Below are 11,197 nucleotides of genomic sequence, written 5' to 3'. Positions count from 1 at the left end.
GCCAATAATTGAAGTCCCCAATTATGAGAATTCTGGCATAATTGATGACAAGATGAGAAATCATCTCTCCCAGTGCTTGTGGAAAGTTGGGCATATTACCCGGGGTCTATAGAAAAGGGCACAGATAAAAGGTGACTGAGGGGAATCGAATTTTAAAATCAAAAAATCCGTTAAAGGCAAACCAGTGGCCTCTAGGCTAGAGAACTGATGTTCCTTACGAATAATGGAAGCAACCCCGCCTCCGGCTCTCCCCAGAGGGCGGTTAGCCTGAAGGATATAGTAGCCATCAGGGACAGCTGCTAGGATGTCTGGGGCACAATCATCAGTCAGCCAAGTTTCCTTTAATAGGAGGAAGTCTGGGGCTTCTGATTGTAGCAGCAGTGAGATTTCAACTTGGTGTTTCACCAAGGATCGGGTGTTTAAATAACAAACTGTAAATCCTGTGACTTTCTGGGCCTTAGGAGAGGAAACGGTGGATCGCAGTATATTTTTAATAGAGTGACTATCCAGAACAAGTTGTGGAAAGTCAGTTCGGTGTATGTAAATTTCCTCTTGTTCAAGAATACGTTTGTTTTCCTCGGGGATTTGAAAATTGTCCTGCCACGCTTTCAATACCTTAGGCGAGTAAGACTTTTTGCTGAAATGGGCATTAGGAATGGCCCCTGGCCCTGGACGGGCGCAGACGGGCGCAGACGGGCTTGCCATAGGCGCGCCTTTGACGCGCCACCGGCGCGTCCGCTGCGCGCGTCCGCTGCGTGTACGAGAAAGCATTTCGTTTTTAACTTCCCACAATGCCGCCAAGCAGCCCGCCAATCAGCATGAAGTGGGGGTGGTTCTGGAGGATAGAGGAAGTAAGCCTGGCGTGTTTCTCCATACAATTGGCACCAGGTAGCCGTGACGGACCGGAAACGAAAGCTCAGGCAAGTGAACCGCTGTAAATGAGAGCGGATGTTAAATAAAATGGATTTGTGCAAAACACGCAATGATTTTTTAAAAAGTGACGATCTTTAAGATAAATATTGACAAGTTAAAAACACAGTCAGACACTTTCTTTTAAAAGCGATCAGATGTTCCCCAGCCCTGCCAACCGACCTTAATCCGCTGCGCGGAGCAAAGCCTCCCGTTTTTAACTGCCCATAATCCCGCCGAGCAGCCCACCAATCAGCATGAAGTGGGGGTGGTTCTGGAGGATAGAGGAAGTAAGCCTGGCGCGTTTCTCCGTACAATCGGCGCCAGGTAGCCGTGACGGACCGGAAACGTAAGCTCAGGCAAGTGAACCGCTGTAAATGAGAGCGGATGTGACATGAAATGGATTTGTGCAAAACACGCAATGATTTTTTAAAAAGTGACGATCTATAAGATAAATATTGACAAGTTAAAAACACAGCCAGACACTTTCTTTTAAAAGCGATCAGATGTGCCCCAGCCCTGCCAACCGACCTTAATCCGCTGCGCGGAGCAAAGCCTCCCGTTTTTAACTGCCCACAATCCCGCCAAGCAGCCCACCAATCAGCATGAAGTGGGGGTGGTTCTGGAGGATAGAGGAAGTAAGCCTGGCGTGTTTCTCCGTACAATCGGCACCAGGTAGCCGTGACGGACCGGAAACGTAAGCTCAGGCAAGTGAACCGCTGTAAATGAGAGCGGATGTGAAATGAAATGGATTTGTGCAAAACACGCAATGATTTTTTAAAAAGTGACGATCTTTAAGATAAATATTGACAAGATAAAAACACAGTCAGACACTTTCTTTTAAAAGCGATCAGATGTGCCCCAGCCCTGCTAACCGACCTTAATGCGATTCTTTTTATTGTGTCCAGTCATACAATGAATATCTACACTACTGGGGTCAAAATGGGTTTAAGGACTCAAAAGGTGGCACAATGAAGCATAAAATGCTATGGGAACAGGTAGCTCAGTTGAAAAACGAAGTACCAAGAGCTCACGTGATACACACGCTGAGTCATCAACGTGATTGCGTTCACATTGAAGGGAATTCATTGGCTGATAAAGCTGAGAAAGGGGCAGTAAAACTGCTGCCGTAACTGCAATCACTCGTTCAAAAACGAGAATAGACGGCCAGATAATGGTAGCTGTCATTGCTTCACTCAAACACAGCACTGCCTTGCCGAAAGGCTTTCAAACTCAAGTACTCCTACAAGTTAGATGTAAATAACATTCCGTATACTCCCATTCCAGGAGTGGGGGAATAGAGTAATACCAAACATGGATCGCAGATTGGGTTTAATTCTAGTTGCACACAAGGGTCTATGTTATGCACACGCAGGGATTACAGCGACAGTTTAATTATTGAAACAGCGCTATTGGTGGCCAGGGTTAACCAAACAGACAAAGAATTTTATCCAAAAATGCGACATCTGCCAGAAGATGAAGGGTTCCACTGTGGCACGTCCAATGCAGACACCTTTACTAATATCAGACAGACCACTCACTTGTGTCTATTTGGACCACTGCTGCCCTCTACAATCAGATGGGGCTTACAAGTCTATCTTGGTGGCAGTGGATTCATGCTCTAAATTCCTATGGGTATGGCCTAAGTGCTCAGCTGACGCTCAAACTGTTATAAAAGATTTGTGGGTCTTCCTAGGGACATACGCAGTTGAAACATTACATTCTGACTGTGGCCCCGCGTTTAGCTCTAGGGCTTACAAGGAAGCCATGGAAGGTTTGGGTGTACCTTTGTGGTACTCCTCTCTGTACCATCCAAAGGGAAATTTGGTCATGAAGAGGAAAAACCGAGACTTAAAGCAATCTTTAACAGCTAGAGTATGAGGTTTGGGTGGTAGTTGGGTCAATCACTTGTACGGGGTCCAACGAGCCCTTAATAACATGCCAAGAAGTTCCCTAGGAGGTGTCACTCCTTATGAGGTCCTATATTGGACGTGAATGTGGGTATCGGGTCTCGATTGTGAAAGCACAGTGGCGGATGAAAAGCCATTTGACATCAATAAACGTTTGGCTGTTTTACAGGATCCGAATGAATCACAGGCACTTCTAAGCAACGTGCAAGTAAAACGCATCGCCCTGGGGAAGTCAAATCAGTCATCGCAAGACCTGTCTGGATCTCAAAAGTCTGGGATCTGGTCAGAGAAAAGATCGAGGACAAGAAAGAATTTGGGCCTTCATACAGAAAGCCTGTACCTGTCCTGGCTGTCAATGAAACAAAAACAGTACTTCTTCTACCTCTTGCCGGCAAAAAAGAAAAGAGATTTGTCTCAATTGATCTGATGAAACCCCACATTGTGGCCAATACTGAATAGTAGGCCTCGTGTGTTCCTGGGTAGCCGACGCTCTCCTCTCGCTTCCATACAGGAAGTTCTGACAGAAAGACTCATCACATTTGAAGAGTCACCAATACAAAAGGATGGAATTTCCAACAATGAAATGGAACTCGTTCCTCTTGAAACAGAACAGCACAATACAAATGAAAGACAAATATCAATTCGGCCTCAAACCAATGTCTACATCATTATGCCTCTACAAGAGACGTCTGCCAGTTCAACAAAACATGCTGAGCTACCAAAGATAGATCGAACTGCATCTGGCTACTTCATCGATTTTGATACCTTCTCTCTTGATCCCAGTGAACCTGAGACAATGCCAGCTCCAGTTTCCCGTAAGCAACAAATTTGTGATTTCTACACTTGTCTGAAAAAAACGTACTTAGTATCACCTTGGCTCCAGCTCTGGATAGTAACTGGAATATTGTTTTCCCTGTTCTGGATTGGCCTAGTGACTGTTTTTCTTCCAGAACGCTCTGCAGTTTCCAAAGTAAACTTGGTCCTGAAACCTCATACATCATCTCACCGTAAACAAATAGACTTGTTTTCTGTGAACATTACAGCTGTTCCAATTCCTGATGGTATAGTTTGGGAAGAGGTTGATTATGATGTATTTGGCCCTACTGAACTTTTGAAAATTCCACATGTATTTAAAATTTCTCTAAATGATATCATTACCTCCAGTACATTTTCTTATGATTGGGATTTTGAAACTGTAAATAATTTGTTGTCTGATTTGGAACAATCCACAGCATTCAAACACTGAAATGTTAGAGGACACATCTGACTTTGATACCATGTACTGTTGCCAACATTATGGTCATCATTTTTTTCACAAATCCAGTATCCCAGGGAATGTTGTCACATACCACCAATGGGAACATTGCCCAACACCACCCAAAGGTAGTTCAAAAACATTTGCACAGAAGTTTTCCTATTTTTCAGGGTTTAACACTTCACACCCGACCTCATATTACTATATGGTTGCACCTACAACTGCACGGAAAAATATGCGGTCTAACACCAAACAGATTTATTCTGCATCCTTTATTGCCCAACTGTCTGAACAGGGTTTCGACTTATGGATGGACACTATAGACATTAAATCAGTCTGGGGTTCAAAGGACTGGCAGGTACAGGGAACAGAAGCACTATTTAAAGCTTGCCTAATACCACAGCAAATCATCTTTCTAAATGACACTGTGCAACAGACTTGTTGCCTTAGACTAGCCAAGAACAAAGACTTGAACACACCTCGGATTCCCTCGCCTACACAAATTGAGGGGTGGCAAAATTATACTACACAGGGTGGAGATACAGTTGATGACATCATCCACACAGTTTCTACCAATATATAACACCCCCGAATGAAATGGATGGTTAGTTTGGCCCACAGACAGAAACAGATGTCAGGCAAGATTTTGGGGTAAAAACGAAGGATTTAGTATCCATAGGCCAGACCAACGCTATGTACAAAGAGAGCATTCGGGGGTGGTGACATCATACAGTATTTGGAAGTTGTGCCTCGATTGGCTAAAAACCTCGACACTGTCCCAGGTAAAACAGCACTTATCCTTACTCAGAAGAAGTGGATCTAAGGGAATTTTTTAGGTCCCTAAAAGCCACGTCAGAAACGATTCTTATATGCTGTCTATAATGAAATCTGGAAGATCTCTCAACAAGAAGCCATAGAGAGACTTCGTGAAATAGATAGAATTAACCTAGAAAAGGCGTTAGCTGTAGTTGACAATGGTATGACTAGATTAACATTCAGGATTTATTCACTGGGCAGCATTGTATCTTTTGCTATTGATATACGGGAACAGGACTTGTGCATACTACAATACGGGCAATCTCAACTACGTTCTATTATGTTATTAAGCTGGACGCTGCAATCATTGCGCGCTGGTTATGTTCCTTGGCGATTTATCAACAGTACATCCCTATTTTCTGCATACAATCTAACTGAGAAGCAGATAACAATGGCACAAAGGGGAGCAAAATATACAATGCTGCGTACGGAAAAACTCGACAAGTTACCTTTTACTGTGGCAGAGTCACCATCCACAGAATGGTTAATCCATGGCCATATACCATTACCAGTCACAAATTTCCAGTTTCAGTATTGCCTAGAACAACAACAGGCGGGCAGATATGAAGTGATGGGTAGGGAATTCATCAAGAAATCTTGGGAATGGCGATACAGATTTCAATGCAGGAGTGGGGACATGGAAGAGCTTTTAAGCGGTACAAACTGCGAGAACTCTTTAAATGGGCCTCTCATATGCCAGGATATCATGCTTCACGGGGCCTGGAATGGTTCAGGTGCTAACTTATCCTGTCACTTGAAAGGATCCTCAGCTGCTGTGATTAATCTGGTGTTCAAGCTACTTTCAAATGGGAGTTACTTGATGCTGAACGATCAAGGCTGTTGTGGGATGCTCCCGGGCATTGCATATCTTGTCACCGTAAGCACCAGGGTTACTTGCTGTATGCAAGTATTGTGTCCACCAACCCACATAGTCAGGCAGGATCCGTTTTGGCCTTCTTTGAGTGTTTCCTTTATACGGTTTGATACACAGAGCAGAATGGAAGCCATGCTTTTACAGAAAACCATGCCCTTAACCTCCGCCCAAGAGACTTATGATCTTCAGGTCGCAAGGTCCGCAGCCGAGATATTGGCACTGGTACGAACAAACTGCCCTTTCCATTTCACAGAAATGGTACAACGTATCTTTAACATGTCTGATACAATGGATATAATCCACCTGTTTAAGACCATAGGTTCTGAACTGTTAAGCACCTTTCAGACAATCTTCGGAGTTATTCCCAACTTCATTCACTCTGTGTTTGGAAACATTTTTGGAGGACTTCCGCTTATCCAGTTTCTAATAACAGGACGTTTTCTGCTATGCAATGGACGTCCCAGTCACCAAGGAGATGGAAAAAACGCTCTTAGAGCGCCAATACCGTGATCGCATGGTACTCCATCTGGTCACACCTCGCCTTTGGGAAATAAGTGAGTCTTGGTTCCTATCATTTCGACCAGTCTGGATTGACTGTGTTCTACCTGTCCTCCGTTGCCTATTCTGTGGACAAGAATGTGTGTTGGATCTCTGTCTAACTCTTCCATCGGTTGCGCCACCGGACGTGGATGCTTTACTGGACCCGTTAAAGGCCCATGTACTACTGCGTCCTCAGCGTATTCCCATGTTGATGTCGGCGTTCTCAGAGCCACCAAGGGATGCTTCAGCTCCTGTTGGAATGGAGACCGGCTCCTCTACAGACACACCAGTCATGGAGACTAAACATGATTCCCCAGCATCGACTGTGGGCACTGCAGAAGATCATCTGTGCTTGCTTGACCTGATCTGTGAGGTGTTGCAGGGATCGTCATCTGCGTTGGCAAGCAACAGTGATGTTGCGTCTCCCAGCCAGGACACATAAACATTTGGCTCATCGTGTGCTGAGAAAAATTTGGCCATTTTCAAAACAACTTAAATTTGGAAATCTTAAGGAATAGACACTTTTTTTAGTACTGAATGGTTTTCAGGCACTCGTTGTTCAGACCATATACACGAACATATTTTAAGTGACACCTTTAAGAGACTTCTACAGCTTATACTAGAATTTTAGCATTTCTTTTTTAACTTCGCATTTTGGCTTATTAAAGTATCTGCGTATTTTAGAGGTACATGTAGTATTTTTCATATGTCGTGCAGTCGGATGAGGAGTGGGTGTTCTGTTTCATACAGGTGCCCAATATAGGCTCAGGTAGCAACCCAACCTTTCACCTATATTTCCCCTGCCATTACACTACATAACGGTTCTTGGTACTGACCTTTTACCTAGTTACGGTAATGCCTAAATTACATGGGGTTTTCCCTGAAAACTAGCCTCATTCATTATGCATCAGGATTCTTGGAATCACAGCAGGACACCATCTCCTGCATAATAACTATGTATAAAGGTCATTCCTTCCGTCATCCTAGCCCGACATGACACAGCAAGGCATATCCCCTGAGGGTACCACATTGGGTATATAAACACCATAACTCTGCTGAGGCGAGAGGAGAAAAGGACTTCAATGCTGACACACTGACACGAGACGCTGAGGTTTCTGCCCGAAAACACTCCAGCCCGCAGTGGTGTTTCATCCTTTGCGGGTTGTCCACCTCGAGACCAAGAAGGGGTGCCACAGTCTCTCACTTCCGGTAATGGGGTTGACTTTATCCTAGAGGCATTCTTGGCTTCTACACCTACATACATGCTAGGTACACTTAGGTACATCTAGTTAGGGTCGCATCGTAGGAGTACGCATTTTATTGTCATGTATTTTATACTTGCCTGCATTTATGATTCTAGCACTGTAGTAGAAATCTACCATCCTTATACTCTGTTGATGCTTACGATCATTTATATCTATTTCAGTCTTATGGTTGTTTCAGCACACCTATTTTACATTAGAAGGACACTGGTTCAATAAATGCTTATTGAAAAACGTCCCCACCTTTTATTCTGTGTATCTCTCTGAGACAAAGTGAGCATGAGTGACTGAGCGAAAAGTATCGCACTGTTTCCACGATTCTGAGGGATCAGGATTGTCATGTTCGATAGTTGCCGAGATCTATTCTCTCCTTGGTAAGAGGGGCTTCTAGTGGCACCGTGAGCTAGCTGGAATACAGGCCAACATACCCGGTAGGGGTGTCTAGAATCAGTCCGGACACCAATCCTACAGTGTATGTTGTCTAAACATGCAGATCCTATATAGGTTTATAGGAACTACACGACACCACCACCAGCAAAAAAAAAAAAACGCCCCCAGGACTCTGACGAGTCTTGGAAGCGGGTTCAGGGGAATGACACTGCTGGTGTCATTCCACTGTGTATGATGGTTTGGCCGGCTGTCACAGGTCGGCCAAACCCTCATGCGCAGTGAAGCTCTCTCCAGCCCCTGCTGCATTACTGGGGCTCTAGAGAGCAGGCACAGGCTCCCAGTCTGCCTAGGAGCACAAGCTGCTGGCGCTCGGGCTAATCCTGATGCTGCTTTCATGCAGTGTCAGGATTGGCCGCAGTGCAGTCTGGGAGCCTGTGATCAGAGTAAGAGCGGAAGAGCATGATGCGGCAGGCGGCGTTTGAGTTGTTCAGGTATGTTTTTTAATTTTTTTTATTTATTTTGTCCCCCGAATCTCATCACCTCCTTCTTCCAGCCCGGCCCTCCCTGTCACTTTGGCAGGGGACGGGCTGCTACTGGTTTCGAGGGGGTCATGACAAATTCTGGGCCCAGTGCAACTGCACCTGTTGCACGATTCAAATCATGACCCTGTGGCTGCAAAGTAACTGCACTTGTGACTACCTGTTTAGTAGTAAAATATAGCAATGTTAGGTGTTTTATGGGGTGCCTAGAGCTTTTGGTCCTGGTGTTACTGCACCTGCTGCATCATTCAAATCATGACTCTGTTGTTGTTGGAGGGAGAGAGTTTGTGCTGCCAGCAGTGGAGGCAGTCTACAAGCCCCAGAAGATTTTGTGGCCGGTAGCCACCAACGTCACCAGCTTGCGCCCAGAGGCACCCTTGATAGACCTGCTGCCGGTTATGCGGTGCGAGGGAGAGACTTTGCGCTGTCAGCAGCCGGGGCAGACTACAAGCCCCAGGAGATTTTGCGGCCGGGAGCCACCAACGTTATTAGCTTACGCCGGAGGCATCCTTGCTAGACCTTCTAGGGGTCCTGTGGTGTGTGAAGCCCGGGACAAGGGTGGGCCTGTCCCACGCCTATCAGAGACCAGAGGAGTCCGGGCTGGGCCATCCCTCTTGGCTCTGAGTTTTCATCGGATGGATTCTAATAGCCTACACAGTATCGCCTCTGCCTAAGAAGTGTTTGCCTATGTCACCAGGAGGAACGTGGTAGCTGGTGGAGCTGGTAGGGGATGCATCTTGTTTTATCCATTCCATTTTTTCTCATGGCTGTTGTATCCCTGGTTGAGCCTCCTGGTTTGCTCCCATTTATTAAGTGACACCATATCATTGCCTAAGAGGACTGGCATTATCAATTGGTAACCCACTACATTGCACCAGGGGTTCACCCCTATCCTTAGCTTAACGGGCGCAGGTGAGGACTTTTAAGGCCATTTGACTCTCTTAGACTAGCCTAGGTGTGTGTTGGTCTTTTGACCTGAGGGCAGCCTCTGGGTATTCATGGGGAAACGCAAGACCCCTGCAGTTGCCCCCAAGGCCTCTATGAAAATGGTCACCACTATGGATGCCTTCTTGCATCAAACTACTGGGGTGGTTGATAAGGAAATAGAGCTGGTGACTCGTAGCTCTCCCATTCCCCTCTTCCTTGCTTTTCTCCTGGTGCCCTTTTGCCTGTTCCTCTTGCTCAGGGGTTGGGATCGTCTATTTCACCTTCAGCACATGATAGATGCTGGGCAGACATTGTGTCAGCTCCTTTGGTTGTGGAGGCACCTTCACGTCCCTTATGCTCTTAGATGCAAGACCCAGGGAATCAGATGTTACCTGTTGCTCAGGCTGTAGTGGAGGAGGTCACCAGAGTGGGAGGTAAAAGAAAGCAGCTGACAACTGTCAGCAAATCTAAGTGCCCCAGGGTCCAGAGTTTAAGTAGGCGCTTCTACGTTCCCAGCCACATCAGCCTCAACAGAGGCATCGACCCGTGTACGGATCCAATCAATAAAGGGCTCCCATATCTCCCTGGGCCTAGAGGCTGGTGGCATAAGGTCCCAGTACGCTCCCAGCTGCGTTTGACCATATGTTACCTCCCGGATCCAATCTTTGAGTTTGGGTGGCCATTTTTTCCCCAACACGATTGCTACCTGGCGTCTAGCAAATAGCAAAAGCAGTGCGTGCAGCTTGCGTTTTTTAATATGCGTGGTCTTGACATATCCCAGTATACCCACCAGAGGTGAAGGATCCACTCTCAGATCTAGAATTTGATTAATAGAGTCAAAAATGCTAGTCCAATATGCACCTAAAACGGGACATGCCCAAGCCATATGTAAGAACTCCGCAGCCTCCGCTCGCACCTCCAACAACTGTCACTATCACGTACTCCCATTTTGTAGAGGCTCCGCGGCGTTCTGTAAAAGCGGTGTAAGAATTTAAAATGTACTAGCCGGAGTTTATAGTTGGGGGAGAGCTCAGACATCTGGGCGCAGCAGTACGTCCACACCTCATCCGTTATGAGATCAGGTAGCTCTCTTTCCCATTTAGCACGAACACGTAGGCCCACTCCAGTATCCACCGCCTGCATTTGGACGTAAAGTCTGGTGATCAATTTACGTGGCGAGGGAGAAGACAAAACAATTTCCAGAGCCACGAGAGCAGGCGGCTCAGCGGGGAATCCAGAATACATCTGCCTACCGGCCGCCCGAATCCTAAGGTACAAAAACACCTCACTGAACGAAGGCCTCTCTCCCTCCGCCTCCGACGGGGGGTCTCTGAATGATTCTGCATGGGGTTGAGTAACTAGCCCCTGTTAAATTTTTAGGATGCTATTTCACTATCCTCGGGGGTTAGCAACATTCATCTATTCGGCTCATATTTAAGAAATTTGAAAGGATTCAATGTGTCGAGTGCAAACATCATGGTAGCCGGTGACTTTAATGTTCACTTATGTGGGACCCGAGGGACGAAAGAGTGCAGGCTTTAGGATGCTTCCTTACAACTGGTACGCACATGGAATGTACCCAAGAGGCAATAAGTCCTAATGCTATTTTAAATGAATTTGAGCAATATGTGAGCTTTTCCCTTGGAGGAAGGATATCAACCCTACCTTCACAGGCTAGAGGTTGCAGGGCATTTACTGACTTTATCTTCTTTTCTGCATCCTTCTTTCCTTTTATCTCAGAATTTGCAATTTCTTCAGGCCCTTTAGTGATCATA

The sequence above is a fragment of the Triturus cristatus genome, chromosome 8, assembly GCF_964204655.1.
Source record: "Triturus cristatus chromosome 8, aTriCri1.1, whole genome shotgun sequence".
In the NCBI taxonomy this organism is placed as follows: Eukaryota; Metazoa; Chordata; class Amphibia; order Caudata; family Salamandridae; genus Triturus; species Triturus cristatus.
This window is presented reverse-complemented; position numbering follows the sequence as displayed.